Source organism: Parasteatoda tepidariorum, chromosome 2 (genome assembly GCF_043381705.1).
Source record: "Parasteatoda tepidariorum isolate YZ-2023 chromosome 2, CAS_Ptep_4.0, whole genome shotgun sequence".
Classification (NCBI taxonomy): domain Eukaryota; kingdom Metazoa; phylum Arthropoda; class Arachnida; order Araneae; family Theridiidae; genus Parasteatoda; species Parasteatoda tepidariorum.
The window spans coordinates 56682695-56696124 of NC_092205.1; the positions used below are offsets into that span (position 1 = coordinate 56682695).

The 13430-nt window shown below is 26.2% G+C and overlaps 1 protein-coding gene across 2 annotated transcripts in view; it reads right to left on the minus strand.

Annotated features, from left to right (window-relative positions):
- The window catches only part of LOC107442309 (protein Wnt-7b-like), a 105184-nt gene that overhangs the window by 12379 nt on the left and 79375 nt on the right, over positions 1 to 13430 (minus strand).

A 13430-nucleotide genomic window follows, 5' to 3' on the forward strand; every position in this document is an offset into this window, starting at 1 on the left:
GTAAATTTTGCGTTCGAGTAACAGTTTAGAAGGTAACATTTCCAAAATAACCTCATATGACTCGTATAAAATTTTTAGGTATTATAAAAGATTTAGGTTTCATTCAGGGTTTGATCATAAAAATGCTCTTGCAAAAATTACCGATTTTAAACAAGGGGCTCTGAAACCTCGGAAACACAAGACTGAAATATTGAAAACGTTTTTTATATACATAACTGGCAGGAAAGATTACATTTTGAGTTTTTGCAAATAATAATTTTTATTATTAAAAAGATTTTCTAATGTAATTCAGTAGCTCATTTTTTCAAAATGCATATTTTAATGAATTTATTGATGTTTTAAAATTCTTTTTTCCAATTGAAATTAATCCAAAATTAATTCTAAACTACTTCATTCCTTTGTTTTTCTTATAGCATAACAATGAAAATAAATTAGCTAACTATGTATACCAAAGTTAAGAACTACTAAGTAGCAATAAGTATTTCCAAGCCTCAATTTATCAACTTAAAATTACTACTATAAACTTATAAACATTCTGTTTTCATTGAAATGTAAAATTAACTTACTTTTCACCTTAAGTTTGTTTGCTATGTTTATTTGTTATTCGAAATTATTAACTTTCAATTATTTCATGAAGTGATAATAAATAATTGTAACTTTGTATGAAATTATATAAAAAAAAATTACGTTTTTAAATGCGATATATCTTATTATTCAGAAGTAAGGTCTGAAGTACACTATATTCTAATTATTTAAAATAATTAACTTTTCATTCCTCGAAAAAATGATAGTAAAATAAATTAACATATTAATCTATAGATCAGATTCGAGGAAATTATCATTAACTTAAATCACCATTTTATGCTGATGACTTTTATAATCAGCATTAAATAACAAACATTAAATTGCAAGCGCTATTTGAATTCCTCTCGAAATTAATTTAAGCATTAATTTATTCCTTTATTGCTCAATAAACAGCTTGTAAGAAAAATGAAAAACCGCTTCTCTTTTCATTTATTATTTTCATAACGCCACAGGCAGATTTTTTTTGAGATATAATTCACACTCAAAATTTACTTAGAAAAATAAATATTCTCCACCGTTTTGACGCCTGCGCACCGATTTTGGCACATTTTTCTTTCTCACTTAATATTCTTTCTTTTCACGCCTCTTACCTGTTATTGAGTAGCGTGTCTAAGATTAAAGAGGGAATTTGCCGGTCTTCAAATATTAGTTATGTACATGAAAAATGGAACCAACTAAAAATCTTAATATCCTTTGATATTTTAATAGGACATTAGGCTTACGAAAATAAATGTTGATCCAAATAAAGATAATAATATAAATTTAAAAAATACATTTAACATATATGTGTTATCTCGTCACCACTTACGATAATGGTTCTTTAATACGACACTGTTATTAATTCTGGTATTTTTTTCACAACGAAAATTTATAATGGGATCTTTGGAAAATTTTTCCAATTAATTTGAAATCCAATTCAATAAATTGCTTCATAAAACTAAAAGAAAATAAAAACAATATTTGTTTTCACAAGTATTTCAAGAAAATCTAGGACATTTAAAGTTGCTAAATTTCAGCGATTATTAGATATCACGATATATTAGATTATTAGATATCACGAACGATTTCTCCGTAGTTTTTTTCAGCGATGGAAGTATTTTAAATTGGCATTATTAAAATTCTAAGTTTAACTTTCACTTGATTCAAAGTGATCTCCTTTGCGTCAGAATACTTTCAAACCTTAGATGACCTCTTTTATTTTGGCAGATCAAATAGGTGAAAACCCTCTTCCTTAACTTTTAGGTGACTCTAAGCTCAACTGCGTGCAAAAGAACTTTTAAGGCAATGACTTTGGTCATTTTCATAATTATTTTTCCTTGTTACTTTCACATTCTATCTTTTGTAATTTTGTATAGCGTGTTTTGACCTTTCCATTCGAAATATAAAAAAAAAGTTATAGAGAAGAAAAATTTAATAATCTGATACGTGTTTTGTTTAAGTTTTATAACTCAAAAACATTTTGAAAGATTTTGTTCAAATTTTGGATTTTTTTTCTCTACATTAAAAAATCAAAGGGTGGCCGATACCACTTTTGCTTTGGATGTTCAATTCAACATATATTTTGTTAAGCTATAAAAAAAACTATGATACTTAAAAATTTAAAATTTCGATGGTTCGTAGAAAAATGTACAGGGAATAGCAAAATATAATATTCGATAATGAGTTCGAGAATTATTAAGTGTTGAACTTATAGAAAGCATACCATACAGGAAAAGAATGCACCTACAGAGTGGAAATTTGTTATGGGGCCATGCTTACTTAAGAACTTAATATAGAGTATTTTTTGAAATTTCAATTTGTTCATAAGTTATTGCAATTTTAAGCGCTTTCTTTACGAATTTTTTTTCACTGTTTTTTCCCCCGCTCTTCATTACATTTTGCTTCACTGCACACGAAATCTATAACACTTAGAAACCTGAAATTACGATGGTATGTAGGAAACAGAGCATGGAGTGTGATAAAGTAAAAAAAATAAGATTTGACTATTAGGTCAAAAATTATTATCTGATAAACTTGTACAGAAAAAATACCATGTCTGATTGATTTGTAGTCAGTTGAAATTCAACTACGGAATTAAAATTTGACGGGTGGAAGAGCTATTTTAAACGTGAGTTTTTTTCGTAATTCTAATTTGTTCGAAAGTCATTGTAAATATAAGAGCCCTTTCGTGATTTTTTCAGCTATTTTGTATTAAATATTGACTTTTTCCATTGTTGTAAAAAATTTATTTTTCCCTCACGAGATCTTTACTTCTTTATTTTATAAGCTCGCACTCGAGTATATGTTAATCAAAGAAGACTTGGAGAGAGAGAGAGGGACAAAGAGAGAGGAATAAAGAGACGGAGAGATTACCTTGTCACACATATCTCATCTTAACTATTCTGAAAGCTTTAAAAACGAAAAAAAAACTTAAGCCATAATAAGCGTTCCCTATTTGAATTGTTTTAAGTCTCGTTGAAGAATAAAATTACTTCTCGTTTATTTCTTCATATTGGGACCCACAGTCTGTATTTCCTGGGTTAATTTTTCTTTCAAGTACAGAAGATCATTTTTCAAATCAAAATAATATGCTATTTTGTTACGATTAGCGTTAAAAGAAGAATTACGATTATTAATGAAATGTTTTTACATGAAGTTACAGTAATTGTATCATTAGAAAATAAAATGCTCTGTATTATTGAGGAAAATATGGACGCTTAGGGAAAAAAACACTGATGAATGAGAAGCGATTCAAGGGGTTGGTGGAAGCGACCAGACCATGGAGACTCCTTATTATTGAAAATTACTTAATTTAAAATACCGTGAAATTTTTTGTACCTTACAATTCAAACTTTTTTCGACTATTATTAAATGAAATTTAAAAAAATATTTGCCGATTATTTTTTTTGCATCGTATTATTTTGAATAAACTAGTCTTATAATTGTATGCAATAAGTTATTGATTCATTTAAGTTCTGAAGATATGACGAAATATCTAAAAAAAAAAAAAAGTTAGAAATAAGGGGCTAAAATTTCCGAACACTAACTAGATTAAACTATTGATACCATATTTTCTAGATTGCGCCTGTCTTCCGTATTTTGATGGTTACGAATCCAAATTCGATGAAGAAATATTATGTTTATTCACAAAAAGTACGTTCTAGTGTCTGATTTCGTAACTTAATATAAACTTTAACACAATTATCATGTTTGAGGTCAACATTTGAACTATAAGTCTAATTTTACCATCTACTTTCTTCTTTCTTGGTAATCAATTTTGGTAATCAATCAAAGATTCAATTTAAGGCATTATTCACGAATTCTGATTAATTTTTAATAATTGCAGAAAAGTTAATAAGTTAAGGTGTCGATGCTTATCATAAAATACAGTTTAATAAGGTATTTTTAAAGGATTCATTTTTAATAAAGAAACATTGCTTTAAGTTTTAAGCTTTTAATTTAGAATGATAATCAAAATAAATTTTAAAAAATAGTAAAAAAGGCTGATAAATAAAATTTTCAGGTAAATGCCTTTAAGCAGCTTGAGAGTCAGTTTTAAGCTCTTAGCTTCATAAAAATGCACTTATAGCTCTAATAGAATTATATCATGGAATATTACTTAAAATTAGGAATAGAAAAATATTCTAATGATAAACAACACTTTTATAAATTTTATAATTTTTTTACTGAAGACAAAAAAAAAGAAAGAAAAAAGATTTTCATGTGGGAAAACCAGATCACATAATTTAAATTTATATTCTAACGAAGATGTTAGCACTTGACATCATTATCCGATTTTGTTCATGATATATCATTAATAACTAATGTTAATTTAAAAAAATTCTTTTTAAGCTTCTTTAAAAGCTTTAGCATATTAAAGAATTTTTTTTCCATATTTATACAATATTTATATTTGTTATATTTGTTTTTTTTTTAATATTTTATTAAAAAAGATTGTGAAGTGGATTTTAATTTAATGATTTTTTAGTAAGAGTGCGCAAAGTCAATTCCTAGGAATTCTTTTCAATAACTTGAATGTTTTATAATATAAGTAAATCAGTTATCTTATAATAATTGTAAAAGGGTTAATAAGCTCAGATGCCAATTTCACAATGCTTATATTAAAATACTATTTATAGAAGTATTATTAAAGGATTATTTTATAATAAAGAAATATTACTTTCAGTTTTAAGCCTTTTAATTTAGATTGATAATGGGACATATATATCATCAATGACTATTGTTATTTTAATGTAAGGAACTCTTTTTAAGATTAAATAACATCTTTAAGTTTCGGCGTGATAAATTCACTTTAATTACGTGATAATTTGACGATCAAGAAAAAGTGAAAGTCAAGTCAAGAAACTTATTTTTTCGTGATTGTTTACAGTTTTAGTAAGCGTAAAACTTAAGCGTAAGTGTTTTCAGAGGAATTTAATGGAATGGAATTTAATAAAACGTTTAAACAACACATCGGAAAAGTATTCAGCTTTAATTCTGCCAATTAAAAAATTTAGCTAAGTGTAATTTGAATGATGTTGTAAGCTGACTTTTAATCAAAGAGAATCGTTCTGTCCTATACTTTTATACAGTACTTGGATTTTTCTAAGTCTAACAAGTAGTCTGATCAAATCGCGCACCTACAATCTAATTCGCTTCTCTATATTCATAGCTTAGTTGGGTCTGACAGTCGATTTCTTTTTCGGAAATTTCAATAATTTTTTCTTCCGCTGTTTATTTTTCATCCTAGACAAAAGAAATTTTTTGTTTAAAGATGTAGCCGATATTTTCCATTGTATTTTTTTAATTATCTCAAACAATATTTAAAGGATGTTTTTCTGTTTGTATCTCATAGAGAAAGCTTTTACACACGCTCTTTTCTGTATATTCTAAACTATGCTGTAAGAAATTTTGCAGCGTATTGAACTGTAATATTGTTCAAATTAGCTGACACCTAAATTATTAGCTGGCATCTGCAAAGTAGACTATTATTTTGTGAAAAATTTAATATCTTAGACTTGATCACATGATACCATTGGTCCGACTAAAATGAAAATAAGTCTTAATATAACCTCTTAAAGTTGCAGTAAATTAACCAGATATTACAGATGAAAGTACCTTTATAGAACACACCACTATATTATATTACAGTCCCAGGACAAATTATTAGACACACTATAAGATTCTATGTAAAATCTTAATTATCAGGTGACACTATACACCTTTATTATTTTTATGTGACTGAAACCGGTTTGTACTTGTTTACGTTAGTGTATCAGTTGGTTAAATTAGACGATATATAATATTAATTTGATGATAGGACAAATTAGATGATATAGTATATAAATGTAGAATATTTATTATATCAAGCATTATATTAGTATATTATAATAATTAGATCAAATTATTAGACGCACTGAAGTTTTTTAATAATTACATGATTTTCACGAGTTTATATGTTTACGAGTTTATTTGTACGATATAATACTTTTACATACTTGTATACTTCTTATTTGTATTTTTTTTAATGTATTGCATTACAATGTTTATTAGGAGCGTAAACAAATGCAAACCGGTTTCATCCCAGTGAAAACAATACAGCTGTATAGTATCACCTGGTAATTATAATTTTACATATAATCTTATAGTGCGGCTAATAATATGGCTAAGGACTGTATATGGGGCTACGAACACTCCCACTTTATAGGAAATAAATACGAACACATCCACTATGTAGGATACACAAGCACTCTATATACTTTATATTTCATAACCATCGATGAACATGCTGGCCCGATTTTTGAGTTTTTTGACTACCAATGTTCATCTCCATACCTTTATAAACACACACTATATAGGACCACGAACACTCCCACATCACCAACATTGAACATATTTTTCTGTGAGTGTCTATTAAAATAGTCGAATATTGATAATTATTACTGTTTTTAATTTTTTAAAACTTTGTTCCCATGCATAATTTTTAAAACTACTTCTTTGTAATTTACAGTTAAAAAGTAAGCAGATACTAAAATATACAAATATTAAGCTCAGTAAAGGCATTAAGAAATAAGCACGAAAAAGTCATATAAGAAAATCAAAGTTTAAGGTTTCAATCCTCTGAAAAGGAAAAACGTAGGTATTTAATTAACTTGGAAAATAATTTAATTATAGGTGAGGCAATTTCTGATAAATTACGATAAGAACACTTCGTCCATTATTATTACCATACGATGAAGTTTTCTTTTGGCTGAAACAGTTTATTATAGTTAATTTGATATTTAAGGTGTCATAATAGACAATTATTTGACAGTAATTGCAAAGAGTAGTTATTATCTTTTTTTTTGCAGTTTAAACATTTTTTTTTATTCCGTGTTATTTCATTATTTATTTTTTTATACTTATTTCCTGAATTTGTAAGAGCTAGTTATTATTGGCCTTAGATAAATTCCCCAGCAGCTCCTACTCTAACTATACTTATCAAGATATTCTGATTTCATTTAATTAACAAATATCGGGATGAATTTTAATATCACAGTCGTTAATCTTATTTTTAATATTATGCATATATCATGCCAAATGATAGAAATCTGAGGTTAACGAGCTTGCCGGTAATTGCATGGTTTGAACTAAACAAATACTTCTTAAAAATGTGGGTATTTATTTCTTTGCATCTTTGGGTATTTTTTGAACAGTAGACGTTTTAACAGTAGACCATGCCACAAGAGCATATATATGGTTAACATTATGGAGGAAACTTTGAGAAATTTTTACACATTTTTCCAATGAGTAATTCATTTTAAACTTATTTCAGATTTCAAAGTGTGCTTCATTTTTTACAAAAATACCAATATGTTTCAAGAAGTAACTACTCAAAACTTTTAAGAAGGATTTGTTTATTCACGGTATGATCATATTTATTGATTACATAATGGAGGATACTTTACGATTTTTTTTAATAATTTTTTGCAATGAGAAATTCATTTGAAACTTGTTTGAGATATAAAGTAAGTGTCAAATTTTTCAAAAATGCCTATAGTTCAGAAGAAGTTAATACTCAAAATGTTTAAGAAGCAGTTGTTTAGTCATTAAGAGCATATTTATATTTAACATATTGGAGGGCAAATTTATAATTTAAATAGACATATAGTTGAAGCATTTCTGGGATTAGTAAATTCTCTATCAACTATTGATTCTTTTAAAGTATTCTGCAGTATGTTAAAGAATTGATTATTTTAAATCTTCAAAATAAGAATAAAAACCTTTGAAACTTCGTCATTTGAAAATGTCTCAAATTTGTCTCAACTTTGAAACATATACCCAATCAGGTGAAACAATAATACATTAGAATCAAGTTTAAGAAAAATTTATTTGCATGATGATACGGTTCAAATTATCAGCATCTATATTTTAAACTTATTTATAAAGTGCTTTCTATTGGAAATAATTAATTGCTTCGAACGGTTAAATTTATGCGCGTAAAATATTCTATTAAAGTTACTGTAATGAACGGTAAAGCCATTTCTAGCACAAGAAAACATAATTCTTATTAACAAAACTAAAATATATGGTATTTGAATAATTTATTTGATATAATTTTTCTGTTCATATGGTAACGGTTTATTGAAAATTCTGGTTTTCAGAATTATATTTCTTATTACATACAATTAGTAAGAAACACAAAACTTAAAAGTAAATTTAATGAAGTAAATTATTATTATGCCATGATCTGAGGTATCGTGATAAACCACAATCACCAAATTTCATTAAATATTATAAAACCATAATATTAACAATTACTTTGTATATTAATTGATGGATAAGTTTATTATAGGTCTTATACATTAATTGATGAATAATTAAATGAATTTCTGTAGTTTCAGTTTTAGTGTATTAAGGTATTCAGTTTTAGTTTTAGTGCTCCATCAAATTCATATTTTTTTTTCAAGCTTATATCATATTTAATGATTTAAATTACAGTAAATTTAAATATAGAAATAATCGATGAACTTTAATACCATGAATTTGATATTAGAATATGAGCTTCCAGCAATCTAATTTAAATTGTTTTTAGTTAAGATAATTAAATGAAAATAATGTATTTACTAAAAAGATTTTTAGAAGTTGTAACTATACTTCAATTTTTAGTTTAACTAAACATGATTTAGTTTTATATTAATGCTAACAATAGAGACAAAGATTGCACTATTTACATAATTTTTACATATTTGAAATAATTTTTTTCAATAAATGAATAATAATAAGAATAATGTAGAATAAATTGCTTTTTCCATAAAATTAAAATAGTTCAAATGTTGATTAAATATTTATTAAAACATTATCATAATTTATAAGAAATAAGAGCATCATAATAAATAGAGTACAGATGCAATAAATACAATAAGAGGTTACTTACTTTCAACTTAAACATACATCTGAAGCACTAATTTCATTTAATATATTTTCATATATTACGAAGTTTCTTAATATTTGATAGTTTTCAAAGATACGTTTATAACTAGCTGACATATGGAAGTCATGATGTATAATTAAAGTTCATAAATAATGTAAACTTTTCCAAACAAATTAGTAAAAATATAGTTTTCATATTAAAAAGTATATTTGCTTTAAAAATTGTAATGCGTAAAAAGTATGTTGGAATAATTGGGTTTTAAGATTTAAAAGTATATAACTTCAAAACGTTTAAACTATTTGTTTTATCGACTAGTGTATGATCTCATTTCATTCAGAGTAAAAAATACATAAAATAGACTTTACCTGTCCAGATAGCAATTTCAAATGCGTAAATTGTACAAGTCAATTAACGTACTATTTATACAGAAAGCAATTGTAACATTTGAACTATTAGTCATGTCGCCTTGAATTATCCATTGATGGATTCAACATGCTAACCATTAGAAACAATACTTTGTTTGTCCAGGTAACAATATTTAGGTACCTGTCTTTCCACCATAATTTGTTGTGCAAAATCGTGAAATTTTATCCACCTTCAATGAAGAGAGTGTTTGAAAGAATATATTTTAGGTGTGTGGGTTTTAGGTTTATACAATTTTTATTTTTAATGTAAATATTGAAGTATACTGAGTTTCTAAGCATTTATTATGTAAGTTTTAAAATGCATGAGCCCTAAAGCTTGATGCTTTTCAGTTTTTAAACATACATATTTTTCTTGGTTAACTTAATTTGATTGATAGTTTATATTAGAGAAATTGAATTTTAGCTGAATGAATGATTTTAGCTAACGATGCTTTTTGAAGCTGAGAAAAAAAAAGTTTCACTGGAATGAATTAAAATTAATAATATATTTTTTTTGTAGTTTTTAATAAGGACGGTCCTCAAAAGGTAGGATATTCTGCCAAAACCTTTTTTTGAATGAAGGACAGGACATAATCGAAATAAAGAAATTGAAAGTAAAAAAAAAAATTAAAGCGTAACTTAAAACTTAAACAAAACTGTTACAAGTATATTTTATGTAGTATTATGTAATACAACAAGTAGTATAGCATTATATAGTACAGTACAGTATGGTACAGTCGAGCATAGTATGATATAATATAGAACTTTATACCTGTATAGTATAGAACATTATATTGATCAAAAGCGCATCGATATTTTACAAATGTTTATAAGACGAAAATTCAAAAAAATTAACGCTAAAATATTTTATGATATGAAAATTAAAAACGCTATTTTCAATTAATTATTAAAATTAGAGCAATTCGTTTGGAATTTCTTTAAAACATAAAAGTCCTCTTTAATATATATATATATATATATATATATTCTTTTTTTTTAATTTTATTTTTTTCCCCTTAAAGCTAGCATTTAATCTNTATATATATATATATATATATATATAAATTTAATCCTGTATATAAATTTATTTTTATTTATATCCTGACAAACAGTTTTATTCTTCATCATCATTTTTCATCACTTGTCAATCGCATTACGAAAATGTTACAAGGCAAAATTCTCCATATTTTCTAAACTTAGTCAATACATTATATTGCATGATTCCCTTCTTTTCCTTCTTTTTTTTCAATTATCATTTTTTAAATTTTATATTTTAACATGCATATTTACCTACTTTAGTTTAACGATATATATTTTGATTTTTGTTTTCATGAGTTTTATTCTGCACAGATTTAATTTCATACAAAATATTGCTAAATATCTATGTCCAACTATTTATAACTATGCTTAATGGATAATTATGATGGTTTTATCAAGGGGAAATCGAAATTATATATCAAGAAGTTTTTATTGCCAATAAAAGTTTTGTTAATAATAAAGTTAAAATAATTTTTTTAACAATAATGTTAATGATTAAATTTGCAAAAAAATTTCTCATTAGAATGAACATAATGCATACAATAAGTCCTTTTTTTCCATATTTATTATTTCTACATTATATTAAAAGGATAATTTTCATACAATATTTTAAAAGGGTAATTTTTTTAATAATTCTCTGCTTTATTTCCATTCATTGTATAGAATACATTGGTAATATGTGATATATTAATCATTTAAATTTACATATCTTATAAAGCCTGCATTTCTGCCCATAATACTTACATTAAGATACTTCATCGATGAATCATTCATTTAAAAAAGTCAATTAAAAAATTTCTTGTAACAATATAGAATTAAACAAATCCAAACGCTTTTAAAGAAAATGTTGCAATTTAAAAAAATATTTGATTCCTTCCAGTTAAGGGACTTTATCAGTGGTATACAAATAAAAGTTTATATCAAATATTAGAATGATGCGCACACACTTTCAAATATTTATCAATCTTTCATAAACTTTAAAAATAATGCTTCAACAGTCGAAATAGAAGTACTTCAATCATGCCATGTCTTATTTCATTTGTTATAATTAGACTTTTTGCAACCTACTAATAATAAAACTTGATATGACAAATGAAAAGCTTGATAAAGTTATTTGAACAAAATTCATTATTATTTTTTACACCAATGAACTACTCATAGCCTAAAAAAGCATAAGGAATGAAAAAGAGCAAGGAAAAATATGACTTGAGTGAAACCGACAAACGAAATCAATTAAACTGAAACGCTTGTCGTACGTTGCGCGATCAATTCTTCATCCCCAAGAATTCGTAAGTAAAAAAAAATCTCAAAATGTGTTAGAATAATAATAAAAAAAAGTGATTGCTAAAAATACATCTGTCTCGATATCGACCATGACTAAAAGTTCAAGAAGTCGGCATTTTCACTGGTACTCCATAACTGATACGCGGTTTTTATGAAAAGGTGTTATTAATAACCGTCTATTGAGTCTACTATTGTGAGTGCTCAGAAGATTTATCGTCCCCTTCTCTTGTAAAACCCCAAATTGAGAGGCCCTTTTACACTTAAGGTGGGAGAGGGAAATTATTGGAACACACCGTATTAAAGGCGTGGGAATGGGTGAAAAAAAAAGCATTGAAAAGCAAAATTTTATTGCATTGAAATATTCAGATATATAAAATGCGCTCTATTGATGTTAATTTAAAATCGTTCAAATTTTTTTCAGGACAAAAATTTTAGGAGTCTAGGAAATAAATACGTACTATATGAGTTATAAAAGTCATCTTCAAGTCACTCTTTTCTTTCCTCCTAATGTTATTAAAAAGGGTGAGGTGAGAAAAAAAAGCTAACATAAAATAAATTTTGTTTTAATTATCGGATTTTCAAGTATAAATGGCTAATATTAATACAGGGTTCGTTGTTGTCCTGATAATACTGATACAAAATATATCGTCCTTATTTGTCTTGATTTTTAGCTTTTTTTCCTAATATTCCTGAATATTTGTGTGGTCAGAGCATCCCATTTTCTATGAATAAAAGTGCGGCTTTTAAAATAATAAATTTTAAGAGTCGAATTATTTGGATTTTCATTGCATTAGCTTTTTATTTTAAATAAAAATGCTAGCAAAATTTTTAAGTTCAATTGTTCAAACTTAGGGACCGTCCACTAATTACGTACTTGGTTTCAGGCGAATAACCTAACAAGCAGGATTCATTTTTTAAGATTTTTGTAAATTCATTCATTTTCTCAAAAGGAAACACAATTTAACAAGCTTAAATTATCAATTTTGTTTTATGGTAAATGAGTTTAAGAGTCATATGCGTATTTATTAAAGTGATTTCGCAAATTTACATTTGATTCTGTACGTTTACCTACATAAGATTTGAAGCAATAGCGCATGCTCCTGGAATTTTTAGAGACTACGTATCTTTACGTTTTGTTGGCGTGGTATTACAAAGCTATATGCGCGCCGTTCATAGCTGTTGAATGTTGTTTTTTGTTTAAATCTACTTTCGAATAGAGAACATAGACATATTACAGATAGATTAAGAAGGACATGTTATAGATAAATTAACACAAAATAAAGATGGAAGATTCGCTATTTGAGAAATTTTAAAAAGAATTGTGCGATTTTAAAGCAGTTGGCTGATTTAATAAAAAAATAAGTTTTATTGGTTTTAGTTTAAAGTTATGGTTGTTTAATTGCACTGGGTCTATAAAAAATTTAAAATATTTTCGTTATTTAAAATTACAGAATATATTCATTTTAATTGTACAATTTAGTAGGAAGATATACACTTATATTGAAATTATTTGTTTTGATTTCATGATCGAAGTTAAGATTTTTATTATTTCACTACGTTAGAGTTAATATCATGCGGGGTTTTGCAAAATATCTTGCTTTCTTTACCGTAAGTTTGATATTTTTGCAGAGCGCATGCGCATTTCACAAGAATAGACGCACGGGCACTTAAAGTGCCAGTACGTCTTACTTCACAATGTATGTACAGAATATAATGCAAGAGAGCGT